Here is a 15,360-nt window from a genome sequence, read left to right as displayed (position 1 = left end):
TATTTGAAAGTATGTCAGTGTAGGATACACAGGTTTCATGTACCTACTTGTGACATTTTCTTTACTGTTTCCAGACATTTACAAATGTGTGCCTTGAACTGTGTTAGGAGGAGCAGTTTGATGGTTTAACGTCAGGTGCTCCCTCTTGGCTGTCCATGTTATGTTTGGGGCCCACATGAGCCTTTGTTCCCAAATAGACTTAAGAGAATGACCATCTCACCCTGGAAAGAGATGCGTTTAGGGGAGATGTAATGCAGGTTCAGGATCACAGACTTACACAGCCTCTGATTACTGTCCACGCAGGGAACTGAATGCCCCCAGTAATCTGTGAAATATGCAGGAGGCACGCTCTTCAGCTCCAGTTACTTGCCACTTAGCCCTGGTGAGCTGGCTGGGCTCCAATTCAGGTAATTGCATCCTGTCTGCTCAAATTTCCTTTGCAATTTCAATCAGATATGTTATCCTCCTTAGCATGGCTGCCCAGAATGATAGTTCAGGAGTCCCTTACAGCTGCTAAACAGCTGTTGTGCTCAACCCAAGAGGTGACTACGTTTCAGTAGTGGGTAAAATGATGCCTTGTTATTCCTTTTCCGCATCACAGAGGTATTCTACAGCTTAATTAATTAAGATGTGTACAGCTTCTGAGGTGCAAGGTATAGCAAAGATGGTCGACATTCATTATTAAGCATTTATAAGCAGCTCTGCACCTGCCTTCATTTCAAAGTGGAACCTGGGTGTCATGTGTTCCTTACACTATGATACACGCTCTTTAAATTTAATAAGAAAATTATTATCTGAACCATGTTACCTCCTTTTATCACTTTAAATGATCTTTAGAATTAATGAAGCAAATGCTTCATTTAGAACTGCATTAATAAACTTTTCATTGATGGTTCTATATTACTACTTGCAGACACTGCAAGGTGTTGATCAGTTTTGTCCATCTTTTCCTCCATTTTGCTGTATGACTTTCCATGCATGCACCTTGCTCATGAAGATATGCTGCATTAAAAAATAAAATCTATCCCCAAATTTAGTGGCTTAGAACAATCATCATTTTATCATGTCTTACGACTTTGTTGATCAGGAATTTGGTAATAGCTCAACTGGGAGATTCTTCTGCTCCAGGTGACGTTGACTGGGATCAGTGGGTGGCTGGACTGCTCTGGGAGTTGGAGATAGTTTTTTTACATGATCAGTGCCTTGTCAGAGTTAGATGGAAAACTGGGCTCCAGCTGAACCCCTTTCCATTTAGTCTTCAGCCCCTTCATTGGTCTCTCCAGCAGGGAGTCAAACAATTACATAGGGACCTAGGATTTGAAAAGCCTGAGACAGAAGTTGCCAGTTCTCTTAAAGACTGGACCTGGAAAAGGCACACTATCACCTTAATTTTACTTCCTTGGTCAAAGCCATCATAGGCAAGCCAAGATTCAAGGGAAGGGAAAATAGGTCCACCTCTTAATGAGAGGAACATGAAGAAGTATGAGCATCTTTAATCCACCACACTGGCCATTTCAGCAGTGCTCTTTTCCATGGTAGTTTCAAAGAGATCTGAGTTTTCCACAGGGACACTTCTACACTGAAACATCCAGACATAAAGACAGACTCAGTATCAACCTCATAGCTTTAACAGCAGCGTAAGACCTTAGGAAACATAGCCAAAGTGGGTATCTCCTCAGCGACAGCACCTATGGAAGACAGCTACCACAAGATTTCCTGTGTCCACACTCCAAAGGATACAGTAACACCACCTCCCAAACCATCACTTCAAATAAACTTGTAAATAATTTTAATTATTCCAAGTGTATTTACACCTAGAAAACTTTTTTTAAAAGTGCATTGGGAACAGATCAGATACTATACTTTCTATTTTGCTGCTCAGGAACTTAAAGAGAGAGGTAGATGATTTGCTAAAAAGTCTCCAGGTAATAAAGAATGGGTCACTCAGTCCTGGACTTTATCTACTTCACTCCACATTCTTTCTCTCCATTAATATTTGACTCACAACCTAAAAATCCTTGATGAGATTCAAGGTTCCTGACTTCACTACAATGGAAATGTTTTTACAAGAGGGCAAAGTCATTCCCGAGCTTAGATTCACATTTTCACTGAGAAACATCTAAGTTGGAACTGTGGCTATTATGCCTGGATGAATTATTTTTCTAAGGATGGAGAACAGGAGTTCTGTATGGTTGAAGAATGTATTGTTTGCTTCGTTTGGCCCCATCACAGCCAAAGATGCAAGACCTTTGGGTTTTCTCTTCCAGAAGCAAAATGCCTGGTCTGCATTATTTTTACTCCTTTCTCTTATCCTTTATATCCCTCTCAGTCTTAAAAACTTACCTCAGTTTTCCCAACTGCTCTAGAAAGAATTCTCCCACTATTTTAGCCCACATTTCACTCCCTCCCTTGAACTCAAAGAATTTTACAGTCTGGAGCAGGTGTTAATATATTCATTCCTTCACTCATTAAAGGTCACATTACTAGTAAGGGACAGAAACAGGACTTAAGCACTTGACCACTGGGCTGTAACATCTTTGGATAATTGTATTATATGTATGCACTTCCATGTTTGGGTATGTGTTTATATATTGCCATTTGCGGAAATGTATGGTGACATGTATCTTTCAAATGTCACGTGTAGCAAAAGAAAGACAGACAAGGTGCCATGAAACTTCAGATAGGAGGAGCAAAATAACTTCATCTGATCTGTACAGCACAGGGAACTATAGTTAATATCTTATAATAACCTTTAGTGGAAAAGAAAATGAAAACAAATATATGTATATATATGCATGACTGGGACATTATGCTGCTGTACACCAGAAACTGATGTGCTGTAACTGACTATACTTCAATTAAAAAAAAATAACGTCATCTGAGATAAGATTCATAGCACTTGACATGGGCCTTACCAGGGGAACAGTGAGTAGTTGGGTTTAAAATGAGAAAAGCATAGGTGAGCTTGATGTGTAAGAATACAGCAGGACAGACAAAAAAATATGCTAAGAAGTTTAAATTTAGTCAGAGTTACTGCTAAGTTTTGAAAGGTACATAACATGGGCTGACAAGATCAGACATGAACTTTTAGAAGACTAATCTCAGCCTAGACAGCAGGATGGACTGGAATAGGACCCTGTCTTAATGAGTTAAGCCCTGCCCTTTGAATTCCTTCCAAAAGCAATTATGAGTCTATTGCAAAACTCCAAGTAAAGCAAAGTAGTAACAGTCAGACTTCAGTATATCCAATCTTGGCTTGTTTGTTGATAGTTTTAAGAATGCAATTCTTGAATTGTTAAGTATTAATGACAATTCTAAGTCATACTTTTGTGATATTCTCTTCTCTTCATTGGACCTTCACGTGTATTATCCACTGCATTCTAAACAGACCACTGACCACACAAAGCTAAGGATCATCGGCTAGTAATGTGCTGAGGAAATAATTGCCATTCAAAATGCTTGGCTAACTCATCTCTAAGCTACTGTTCTCCTTCTGTTCTTGGAGCCATTCTCCATGGTGCCTCCATCTGTGGTTATCAAAGCATCAATAATAATCAAAAAAATAATGATAATACTCTCCAATAAAGAAGTTATTATTAATATTCAACATGACTCAGAGATTTCAAGCATAATGATATGAGATATATATTATTATTCACAGCTTATATGTAAAGAAATTGGGGCAAAGAACATTTAATAAGCATCCAGGGTTATATATTCATTAGCAGTAGATCTGAGATTCAAATGTAGGCATGATGGCTCTAGATCCTGTGTGTATTTAACCACCAACCTCCCAAGTCTAGATTGTCTAGTCTTGGTTCCTGAGTTTCTATAAGATAAGAGACTTTTCACTAAGGCCTCAAGGAAGGAAAGTTGTAGTGTTTAAAAAAATGTAGTGTTTTTGGACACTCTAATCTAAATAGAGATATTTGGTGATGTATATTTAGGATATGATTTAAGAACTGTCTACCTTGCAAATTATGAGTTTAAACTTCATTGTGTACTACCAAGCTTAATATGTCTAATGGCAAAAAGGGACCTTGAAAACCAGTGGGTGGAAAGAATCCAAATTCCCTTAACCAAAATAAAACACAATTTTTAAATCCCCAGCAGATTTTCTCTCTCCTAGCAGCTGGCTGCCAGGAACAGAGCAAGTTCACCACAGCCCTGCACAAGATTTAATGGGGTAATTAAGAAGTGTGCTGAGAATTTGGCCCGGGACTTGGTTCTGTTTTTGCTCTGCAGATTTTGTGTTGGTGGAAGTGGTTCAGGCAATCCATCATTTGTGCTTGGCAATGCCAGTGACACGAGTCAGTTCTTGGAATGCAGTAAGGGACAACGGTACCGAGTCGGTAGCCAAGGTTTGGCAGCAACCTATAGAGGTTTGAGGGACCCTTTGGCTATGGTTACTGTTCCTCTCAGATCTAAGTGTTAGCAGCAAGTGGCAGGGGAAAATGAACTGCCAGGGCCCCAATCTGCCCAGACTTTGCTTCCATTTTTTTGGCTTATTCTTTCTGTATCCATATGCAGACTCTATAAGAAAGGTTCACATGATATTACTAATCTTATGTAAGTGAGAAATAGCATCTTTAGAGTATGTGAATGTATAAGTGAGATAGATCATCTTTTTCAAATTTTGGAGAACTATTTGTTATTTCCTTTTCCATGAGCTATCTGTTCACTCCATTAAGCAAAGATCCACAAATTTCTGTGGGGAGCTATGAAACGGGTGCTCACTTACAATGATTGTGGAAAATGTGTCAATATTTAGTACAAATTTTTAAGTGCTAATTCTCAACTATTCCACTCTTACATATTTATCTTACAAACAAACTCACATATGTGCAAAGTGGTATACTTACAAGACCTTCATTGCAGCAGGATAGGTAAAATTAAGTTAGGAGATGACATAAGTATTTATTTATGGATACTTGGTTAAATAAACTACGGGACAGCATCTACCTCCAGCCATATGAAGTCACTGGTATGAACTCTCCAGCCATAAATACCTGAAAGACTACACAAACGATATGAGGCAACATTTTTCATCATTGGATAATGAACTACATAAGACTGGGATTCCTAAAAGAAGGGAAAGTAAAAAGATGAGACCCAAATTGTCCAGTCTTCTGCCTGGCCCTGGAATAGAGAGGTGGAGTCAAAACAGACTGCAGCAGTCCTTCTGAGTTGCAGAAGCAGAGACCAGAATTGGGGGGAGGCAAGATGGCTGAAATCTACAGCATGGGGTATACAGCAAGAGGGAGCTGTATCCAGAGAGGACTCCAAAGAATCTACACAAAAGCTACATATACACTTATACTGGCAAAGAACGATTGGGAATTGAAATTAAAAACAGTACTATTTATCAAAGCATAAAAACCATGAAATACTTAGCTGTAAATATGCCAAATACGTACAATGTTTTTACTCTAAAAACTACAAAACATTATTGAGACAAATCAAAGAATATTTTTAAAAAGGGAAAGGTATACCACAATAACAGATTGGAAAGTTAATTTTGTTAAGATGTCGATTTCTCCATAATTGATAAATAGATTCAAAGCAGTTCCAACCATGTAGAAGCAAACATGCTAAAATTTATGGAAAAGCTAAGAAACTAAAATAGCCCAGTTTCACAAAGAAAGCCAAAGTTGAAAGTTTCACCCTGCCTAGTTTCAAGTTTATTGTAAAGCTACAGTAATCGAGACATTGATTAAAAGAACACATAGAGTCCAGAAACAGACCCATACATGTATGCCAGATTGATTTTTGACAAAGGGGCTAAGACAATTCAATTGAAAATTGATGCTGGAACAACTTGATATCCATATCAAAAAGAAAAAAAGAAAAGAAACTGAGTCCACAGCTCACACTAATATAAAATTTAACTCAAAATGAATTATAGTCCTAAATATGAAACTTTTCACAATAACATGGGGGATAATCTTTGTTACCTCATGTTAGACAAGTATTTCTTAGATAAGAAGCAAAGAGCATAAACCATAAAAGAAAAAAATGGATATATTATACATCATAAAATTTAAAATTAAAGCTCTTTGAAAGCCACTGTAAAGAAAATCAGAAGATAAGCCATAGGCTGAGAGAAAAATACCTGAAAAACACATCTGGATCAAGTATATGTAAAGAACTATCACAATTCAATAATAAACAAAAGAACAACCCAATTCAATTCAAGTGGGAAAGGGGAGTATTTTTAATAAATGGTGCCACGTCAACTGCATATCCATATGAGGAAGGGGAGGATAGTGGGTGTTACAGTACACCAGATGCAAAAATTAACTTGAACTGAGTCATAGACCTAAATGCAAAACCTAAATCTATAAAAACTTCTAGAAGAAAGCATAAGGGAAAATCTTTGCAACCTAGAGGTAGGCAAAGATTTCTAAGAAAAGAACAAACAAATTTTGGTAGATTGTACTTCACCAAAATTTATATCATTTGCTCTTTGCATGACATTATGGCAGAAAGAATTATGCCCCACCCAACAAAAAATTCCATGTCTAAATCTCCAAGATACTTGTGAATATACTAGTTTACATGACAAAGGGAATCTTGCATTTTCTAAATTAGGGTAACAATCAACCAACCTTAAAATAGGCAAATTATCCTGAATTTCTGCATAGACAAAGTGTAGTCACATGAGCTCTTAAAAGTTGAAGAGAAAGGCAGAGGGAAAATTAGAGAAATTTGAATCACGAGAATGATTTAATGTTGCTGGCTAGATGATTAATGGCACCATGTGTCAAGAAAACAGCGACCTCAGTCCTACAACCACAAGGAACTGAATTCTGATGACCTTATTGAACTTAGAAGCATATTCTGCCCCAGAGCCTCTAGAGAGTTACACAACCCTGCCAACACCTTGATGTTGGTCTTGTAAGAACCTGAGTAGAGAATCTATCCACACAGTGCCAGACTTATGACTTACAGATCAGTGAGATAATAAATGGATGATGTTTTAAGCCACTCTGTTTACGGTAATCTGTTACACAGCAATAGAAAACTAACACAGATACCATTAAGAAAATGTAAAGGTAAGCCACAGACAGGAAGAAAATATTTGCAATACATATGTTAAACAAAGGACTTATATCAAGAATACATTAAGAACTGCAGTTACATAATAAGAAAACAAACAACCCAATTTAAAACTTGGACAGAAGATGACTCCCTCAATAAAAATAAAACTTGGACAGAAGATTTGAACAGAGAATTCATGAAAGAAAATACATAAGCACCCAATAAAATCATGAAAACATATTCAACATCATGAGTCATTAAGATTCACATTAAACACATATTAAGATATATTTGAATATCCATTAGAATGGCTACAGTTTAAAAGACTAGCCATGCCAGGAGTTGGAGATGGTGATAAAAGTGGAATACATATACATTACTAATAGGAAAGCAAAACAGTACACTTTGGATAATGGCTTGGCACTTTCTTAAAAATGTAAACAGACAACTACCATGTGATCTTGCTATTCCATTATTAGGTACTTACTCAAGACAACTGAAAACATATGTCCATACAAAGACTTGTATGCAAATATATATGGCAGATTTATCTGTATTGGTCAAAACTGGGGGAAAAAATCTGAATGCCCATTGACAGATGAGTGGATTTTAATTTTGGAATCTGGTATATCTATACAATGGAATACTACTCAGCAATTAAAAGGGATGGATTACTGTTACATACAACAAAATGGTTTAGTCTCAAAAGTGTGATGTTAAGAGAAGAAAGCCAGACAGAAAAAAAAAAAGAGTACATCATGTAAGATTATATTTACATGAAATTCTATGACATGCCAACAAATCTATAGTGACAGGAGCAGGTCAGTGGTGGCCTGGGCATGGTGGGTGGAGGAAGAGAAAGATGATAAAGCAGCATGAGGAAACTTTAGGGTGATGGAAATATTTCTTATCTTAATTATGATAATGATTTCATAGGTGTATACATATGTCAAAACTGATCAAATGTACACTTTAAACATTTGCAATTATTGTGCTTCAATTACGTCTCCATAAAGCAGTTTAAACAATTATATGGCCCACAAAGCACATCTTCCAGCCGGAGAGACCTGGCTGTAGTCCAGCAGTTTGAATTCTCAGATGTCATGAACAGCATAAAAGTCAGAAGGACACTGAGATAATTAGGATTCTGTCACAGGATGATCCAAGTTGGGGTACCAATGAGAAGCAAGTGGGGAAAGGGGAAACTTTTCTTCTCTACCTCTACTGGTGATTTGAGGAAAATTAGCCTCCTAAAGAACTGCTTTGCTGTGGCCGATTCACTCTGCCCATCTTGTCATGAGCCACTGGCCTTAATCAGTTTGCCCTGCAAAGCCAGGGGGATTTCTCAAGTACAGGAATCAGTCCTCAGGAGTCTAGAAAACGTTCATGGGGCCCCTGCTATTACCAAGCACTGCCTTTGCCTTTGTTAGTGGTGGCCAACAGGATTAGCTAGAGACAAATCTCAGGGACTCCCTTGGTTTAAAAGATAAAATTCCCTGAGGAATTTTCTAACCAGCCCCAGAGTAGCAAGAGGTCTTTATCCCATCTGGGGAAAAGGGAAAATTGCTCTAACTGTCTTTCGAATTTTTTATGCCAGAGCCCAGTGAGGGGCCTTTCTATCTGGTGTCTCTACCTGGCAGGGCTGGTTCCCTGCTCGGGGCTCTCAGGAAGGCAGAGCAGATTGCTGCAGAACCCTCCAAACTGCTAGTGCCGAGGAGGAGGAGAACCTGTCTCCTCCTGCTAGAGGCACCTGCAGCATGGCACCACAGAATGGCCTCCCTCCCTCCTGCCACAAGCTTCAGCCTTGGAACAGAGAACAGCCAGCTGCAGAGGCTTTGACCCTTTCTCCACTAAGAGAATCAGGGCCAGTTTGGGAAACAAAAGAGGATGTCATCTCTTCTCCATCACTGGAAGCCAGATCAGCAGGTACCTCATATCAGGGTCCTCACTCTTATTTCCCTTTGCCTCAAGACATCATCCTCATAATCATTATCCTCCAGGAAAAAGCATTTCATTGCATCTTGAGTAGGAAGTCATTTAAATTCTCGGGACCTCATTTTCCCAATATTCACTCATTCATTTACTCAATAAATGGTTAGTGGGTGTCGTGTAGAGGTCACTGTGCACCATTGGTAGGAATCAAGACTCAACCCTAGATCTGCTAGAAACCAGATTTTTCTTCAAATGATAAACTGTCATTACATACATGATTTTCCCCCTCACAGTGCAAGTTAGATATTATAATAAGCATTTTATAGGTGACAAAACAAAGGTTAAGGAATCTATCCAAGCCACCAACTTAGTAATTTGAACACAGATTTAGAAATAGCTCAAACCCACGCACTCCCCACTCTATCAGGCACCTCAGTGGCTGACCCAGCTTGTTTCAATGTGGTTTTAATATGGTGATGCTTCCTTATTTACAGCACTTCTGCAAACATGCTCACACTATCTTCTCTAGAACATTATCAGGGCATTCTAACAGTGAGGTGGCATGTGCACAGGCCCTCGGTGGATCCCCATGGTCCAATTTTAGGTTCTCAGAATTTAGGTCCAGGACCCAATTTTCTCTATTATCAGAAATTAATTTTCTAAATGCATAGGAATTGGATAAAGAAATAAGAGTTCTAATTTATTATTTAAAAGGCTAAGTAGGCCCAGAAAACAGAGAGGCTTATTGGCTATAATGTCTCATCCATCCAAATGTTTATTGTGTCCTAGGTACCAGCATGGTTCTAGATGCTGGTGGTAAGACAATAAACATGAATAGCAGGGTCCCTGCTCTCACAGTAATTACATTTCAGTCATGATGACTCAGATTGCTAGCTGGGAGAAGCAGAGTCACACGAGCTGTGGGATGACATTCAGTGTTGAGGATGTAGAGTTTAAGGTGTCTAATCATTGAGAGCCAATTGTTAAATTTTCAGTTGTTTTGTAAGCCGATCGATGCCAAGCTGTAGCTAAAATCCAACCGTGATCAGTATGCCATGGAAATTTGTGAACTTCAAATCACAACTCCTCCTCCCTCTCTGCATGGAAGCTCATTGTTAAAGATTTACTGGCACATCACTGAGTAGAGAGGCAGAGCACTGACTGTGTGGACCAGGACCAAGACAGTGACTTCCCTGGAGCCTAGAACCTGCAGTGCAATTTTACAGGTTATTAGAAGTGATGATAAAAGCCTTGAGACAGATACACTAGCCTAGGGGAGAGTAATGAAAGCAGAAGCTGAGAAGCGAGCTTTACACCAAAAATCCCAACCACAAATGGTTAGGGGAGGAGCAAAGACAAAAAAAAAAGGCCCAGAAGAGATTTGAATGCATCAGGTTTGAAGTATCAGGAAGGAGTTTCTCAAGGGAAATTGTTATAAGATATTTCCAGAAAGAAATGTTTCACTTTATTAATCTTTTTGAAATAGAGTCTGAAGTTTAGAAAGCGTCCAGGAATTTTGGTGGCTGGGGTGAGGTGAATCATTGATGAACTTAGAAAGAGTAACGGGGAATGAAATTACAGGCATAAAAGTGAAACGTAGATGGGGATTGAAGTGCAGGTAACAAAGATAATGACCCGGGGAGCTCCCGTCTGATAATGAGAAGCCCTTCCCTTACGGGAAAGGGGGAGCTGGATCTTTGTCCAAGATGCAGCTCTCGGAGCCTCATTTTCTTTTTTTTTCATGCAGGAAAGACCCTCTGTTAGCACATCCCTTTCTTACGTGGAGGATAAAGAAAGAAAAAGCTTTAGCTCTGCTAAGCAACCGTACTCTCCCGAGACTGATGAGGCCTGAATCATTGAACCTGGAAGTTCAACTGCTTATCATTTAGGGTAGGTTTTTCTACAGATGGCTAATTTCATTTCCGGCATGTTGAATTTTTCCTAGCTTTCTGCTTAGAAGGTAATCTAAATTTCATGCTTAGAGAGTACCTTGCTCTTACCCCTGAACATATGCTCCAGGAGGGAGTATTTTCTCTGCTCATTTTTAACTCATACAAGATGCAGCAGGCTTGTGGCAGGGGAGGAGGAAGGGAAGGGTATGAGACTTCCATTGTCTGTTTGGCAGTAACCATCCCATCCCCATCTCAGAGAAGCTGCCTCATCTCTATGCAAACTGAGAGGGATGGTCAGCTCAGTACCATGGTATTCCACTACCCAGGTCTCAGATGATGGAACTGGAGATGGAAAACTACTTAAAATCTGTGCAGAGACAGCGGCTTGCTGGCTTGAAAAGATAAGCCATAAACAGATTCCCTCTATCTATCTCCCCTTTAGGATTCTTTGCTTGAATCCTTCCAGTTGCAGGATCATGGGCTGGAAGATGACTAAAAATAGGACTACGGGCAGTCAGGCAGAGGAAATCAGATACGAAAGACCCTGTGGCTCCTGAGAGAGGGTAAGGTTACCACTGAGCCTCATGAGAACAGGAACTCAGGCCCAGTCAGTCAGAAACCAAGGACCAAGTCAATCTAACCACAGTGGATTCAAGACCTCAGTTCACAACCACAAAAGAGCTCTAATTAATATGCACATGGATTTCATCCAAAACACTATCTTTTCATGATTGCAACTTGATGTCCTCAACAAATATCTATTAAACACCTATTCTGTAGAGGATGCATTGAGACTAAGGCCCTAACTTTACTGCCCTTGAATAGTCCTCAGAGTAGGGGGAAAAAAAATAAAGAAATGAAAAACCCATGTTATGTGTTCATTGGGAAAGGGAGAAAAGGAAAATTAGAAATAGCAGCTAAAGTCACAATTTGGGGGTAGAGCATCTCTGTAATAATTGAAGGGCAGTCGGATCTTCTATCGGCAAACCAAGGGCATCTCGTACTCCCACAGCTGACCACAGGGTACTTGCGGCTTATCTGTGTTTATAACCATGGGGTCATCGCTTCAGACAACATGCATATCTCAGCTCACATGAAAGACTAGTTGGTTTCTGTCTGCTACAAAGCCATAGTCCGTATACTGCCTTTGGGTTTTACCATGAGAACTGTATCGATTTTGCTTGGCTAATTCCTATAAAACACAAATATAGTTCTTTTCACTGGAAGCCCCAGGCCAAATCACAAGAATAATGTGCAGACCAGAGGCACCCAGATTAGCATCTGATAAGTGGGAGCTACATGGGAGGCAAGAATTATCTCCTATAAACCTCATGGTAAGCACCATGAAGCACTATTATTATTTGCACTTTGAGGTGAAAGGAAACGAAGGCTAAGTGATGTGAATTCCCTTGCATAAGTCACCAGCCAGAGGCCACATATAAGACTCAGTTCTACGTCTGTGGTCTTCATCATTACATCAAAGAGAAGCATCATACTTCCTACCCAAATCATCCCATACCCCTGGCAAGAGCAAGACAATCACATGTTTAAGGAGTGCATTCACCAATCACACTCATAATAGTTCTGGGCTTTGGAGAGGACAGTTGCAAAGAAAAACCTAGAAAAGTCTGGACTTAATTAAATAAAATATATGAGTAGATACTCAATTTCTTTATAACATTAGGGTCCCAGATGGTATCTTACACACACACACACAAATATGTGTATGAGTCTGTGTGTGTCTGTGTGTGTGTGTGTGTGTGAATATATATTTGGACCAATTGAAGCAAAAACAGACGTCCACAGGTCTTATAGCAATTATTGTTGGGAACGGTGAACTGGTCCTACTTAATGAGCAATACTTGAAGAAGGTAATATGGGCAGTGTTTTCTTTGGCAAACAGAGATGTTGGAAACTTTTAATTAGCAAGAAAATCTCCCAAGTTGTGGCTCATACCTCCTCTCCTCAGAAACAGTAAGTGCGGTGATGAAATGCGGAGTTCAGTAATGAAGCAGTTCTCCAGTCCTCGCGAGAGAAGCAGGGCCACCTTTTAAAGCATTCGCTTAGTGTTGACTAGAGGGGGGGAAGAGGAAAAACACATAAGCCTTCCATTCACACACCAGATGTTCCCGCTAAACAATCACTTTCAGGAAAGCTCAGCTCCTGTGGATGATAATCATTCTTGAGACTGGGGCCCAGCGGCCACAGAGGGAAACTCCTGATAGGGGGAGGGCTGCTGTCTGAGGCCCGTTGCTGCAACAGGCCATGGTACTTCAGCCTGGGGGTGAGAAGGCTCCACTCACTGTACACCTCATTGGCCACGAGAAACCCCCACGGCCCCCCACCTCTCAGGACTCCTCTGCTCTGCCACGCAGCTGGAGACTGGGCAGGGGCACTCAGCTAATCCTGGTTGCAGGTGGTCAGAGGATCGGATTTTTCTGCTCCTTAAGATTTTATGTTGAGGAAGGCATAGCTGTCCTAGATATACCTGTAAGGACCCTTTGAATCATTAGGATGGAGATGTCTTGTGATCTGACCACCACGGGATAGTGCTTTAGTTTGTGTTTCGTAGAAGCAGGGCCTGAGACAGGGACTTGAGGCATGCATTTTATTGAGTGTGCACTAAAGGGAAGAAGGACGAGGGATGAGAGGGGAGGACGAGGTGGGCAAGGAGGTAGTCTCAGGTTAATTTTCTTCTCAACTTGACCTGTAGGGGGTTCTGAAGGATAAATTATACCTCACACCTGCCCCATTCAGGAATGGGGTTGTGGTGCTACTGCCAGGAGAGATGGGGACCTCTCTGGGGCAGGGGCAGCTTGTGCGGCATTAGCAGCCAGCACTCACACGGCAGTCAAAGTGCAAATACATGCATAGGGAGAAGACAGGAAATTGCTTTCATCTTCAGCTCATGGTAACTGCTCTGTACCAGTATATTAAATTCATTACAGGATGGGGCATCTCGTTTGATACATACAGTGACCTGAGAAGACAGCAAGGGCAGAAGGGCCAAGATGGTGGAGTAGAAAGACGCTCGTAGCTCACCCTCTCCCACAAATACGCCAAGACTGACTTCCACGGACCCACCCAGCCAATCAGAACACCTGCCGAACTTTGACAGAACATCACTTTCTTCAAAAGACAAAATACACCACTAATCTGGTAGGAGAAAAGGGAAAAAGAAAGGAGAAAAAGGAAAATAGTGTGGGACTGGTCCCGTGGGGAGGGAGAAGCAAAGGAGGAATAGCACTCGGACGCTGGGTGTCCCCCTCTACAACGGAGAGGTCAGCGGGACAGAGAGGGAGCCTCCGAGGCTCAGATACGTATGGAATAGCCCTTGACTGACAGAACTAAATTAAATGGGCACAAAGGGTCCCTTCGACCCCCAGCCCTAGACGCAAACCGCCAGGGGTGGGACGGGTCAGGCTGCCGGAGCTGGGTGGAGGACTCCGGCCGACCAGAGGCAACCTCGGGGGACTGCAGTGTGCCGTGCGCAGTGGCTGGGAGGGGATATGGAGCAGAACCGCCTGGGTCCCCCACAAAATACACACAAAAAGGCAAAAGCAACACTGCTGGTGTGCCCGGGGGGAGGGGCGCCGTAGCCTCTGTCTCCTCAGACCCGCGGCGCCATTACCGGCGCGTTCCCAGGGGAAGAGAGGCGGGGCGCAGCCACAGCCACCGTATTCTCCGGTGCGCAGCTCCCAGGCTGAGAGGGGGTGGAAACCTGAATCCTTACCCAGGGGCTGTGCAACCCCACAGGCAGGACTGAGATTTGTTTACAGCCCCAGGCAGAGGGACCTGAGCGGCACTGAACAGGGGAGCAACCCTTCCACCTACCGTGCACAAGCATGGCGCCGGGACGCAGCATTGGGAGGGTGCACGGCCCGCCCACCACCGTGCGCTTGCGCGGTGCAAGAACATGGCGTTGGGAGGGGCGGGCCCGCCTGCCTACCTGCGCTGGGAGCTGCACAGACCTGGGGCGTGACTGGAGGGCTTCTGGGACCCGTGAGAGGAGTTCACGCAGCAGGGCGAGGGCGGGAGCGGCCACAACCACAGAACAAGAAGGAGGCCCCGCTCAATAGCCAGGGCAGGCACTGGCCACCATAACACCAGCCACACCCACAACCAAAGGGATAACAGACAAAAGGCACAGAAGGAAGACTTGGCAACCACCCATACTTAAGAAGGACCTCGCAACAAAATTATTAAGAGTGCTCAGTATCCACGGGAACACATGCACCTTTTTTTTTCTTTTCTTTTTAAATTTTTTTAACTTTTATTTTTATTTTTTAAATTCCTTTAAAATTTTTCTTTAAATTTTTTAATTAATTTTTTAAAATTTGTCTCAATTTGATTTTTATTTCTCTATTTTATTCTTCTATTATTGATTATACTGTTTTTAAATCTTTTTTCTTTTAAATTTTTTTAAATTTCTCTCAATCTGATTTTTATTTCTCTTTGTTTTGTTCTTCTGTTATTGATTATACTATTTTCCAAT

At 41.3% G+C, this 15,360-nt stretch overlaps 1 long non-coding RNA gene across 3 annotated transcripts in view; it reads right to left on the bottom strand.

The window, feature by feature from the left end:
• The window catches only part of LOC140699840 (uncharacterized), a 359,940-nt gene extending 345,183 nt beyond the window's left edge, over positions 1-14,757 (bottom strand). For all 3 annotated transcript variants that reach the window (XR_012078086.1, XR_012078088.1, XR_012078087.1), the window contains exons 1-2: positions 14,700-14,757; positions 12,822-12,938 (exon numbers count right to left, since the gene is read on the bottom strand). This is a non-coding gene — a long non-coding RNA (uncharacterized lncRNA). The remainder of the gene's footprint in view (positions 1-12,821; positions 12,939-14,699) is intronic.
• Positions 14,758-15,360: the final 603 nt, after the last annotated feature.

Source organism: Vicugna pacos, chromosome 11, assembly GCF_048564905.1.
Source record: "Vicugna pacos chromosome 11, VicPac4, whole genome shotgun sequence".
Lineage (NCBI taxonomy): Eukaryota > Metazoa > Chordata > Mammalia > Artiodactyla > Camelidae > Vicugna > Vicugna pacos.
Note: the sequence above shows the minus strand (reverse complement) of the source record. Positions and strands in the feature narration are given on the sequence as shown.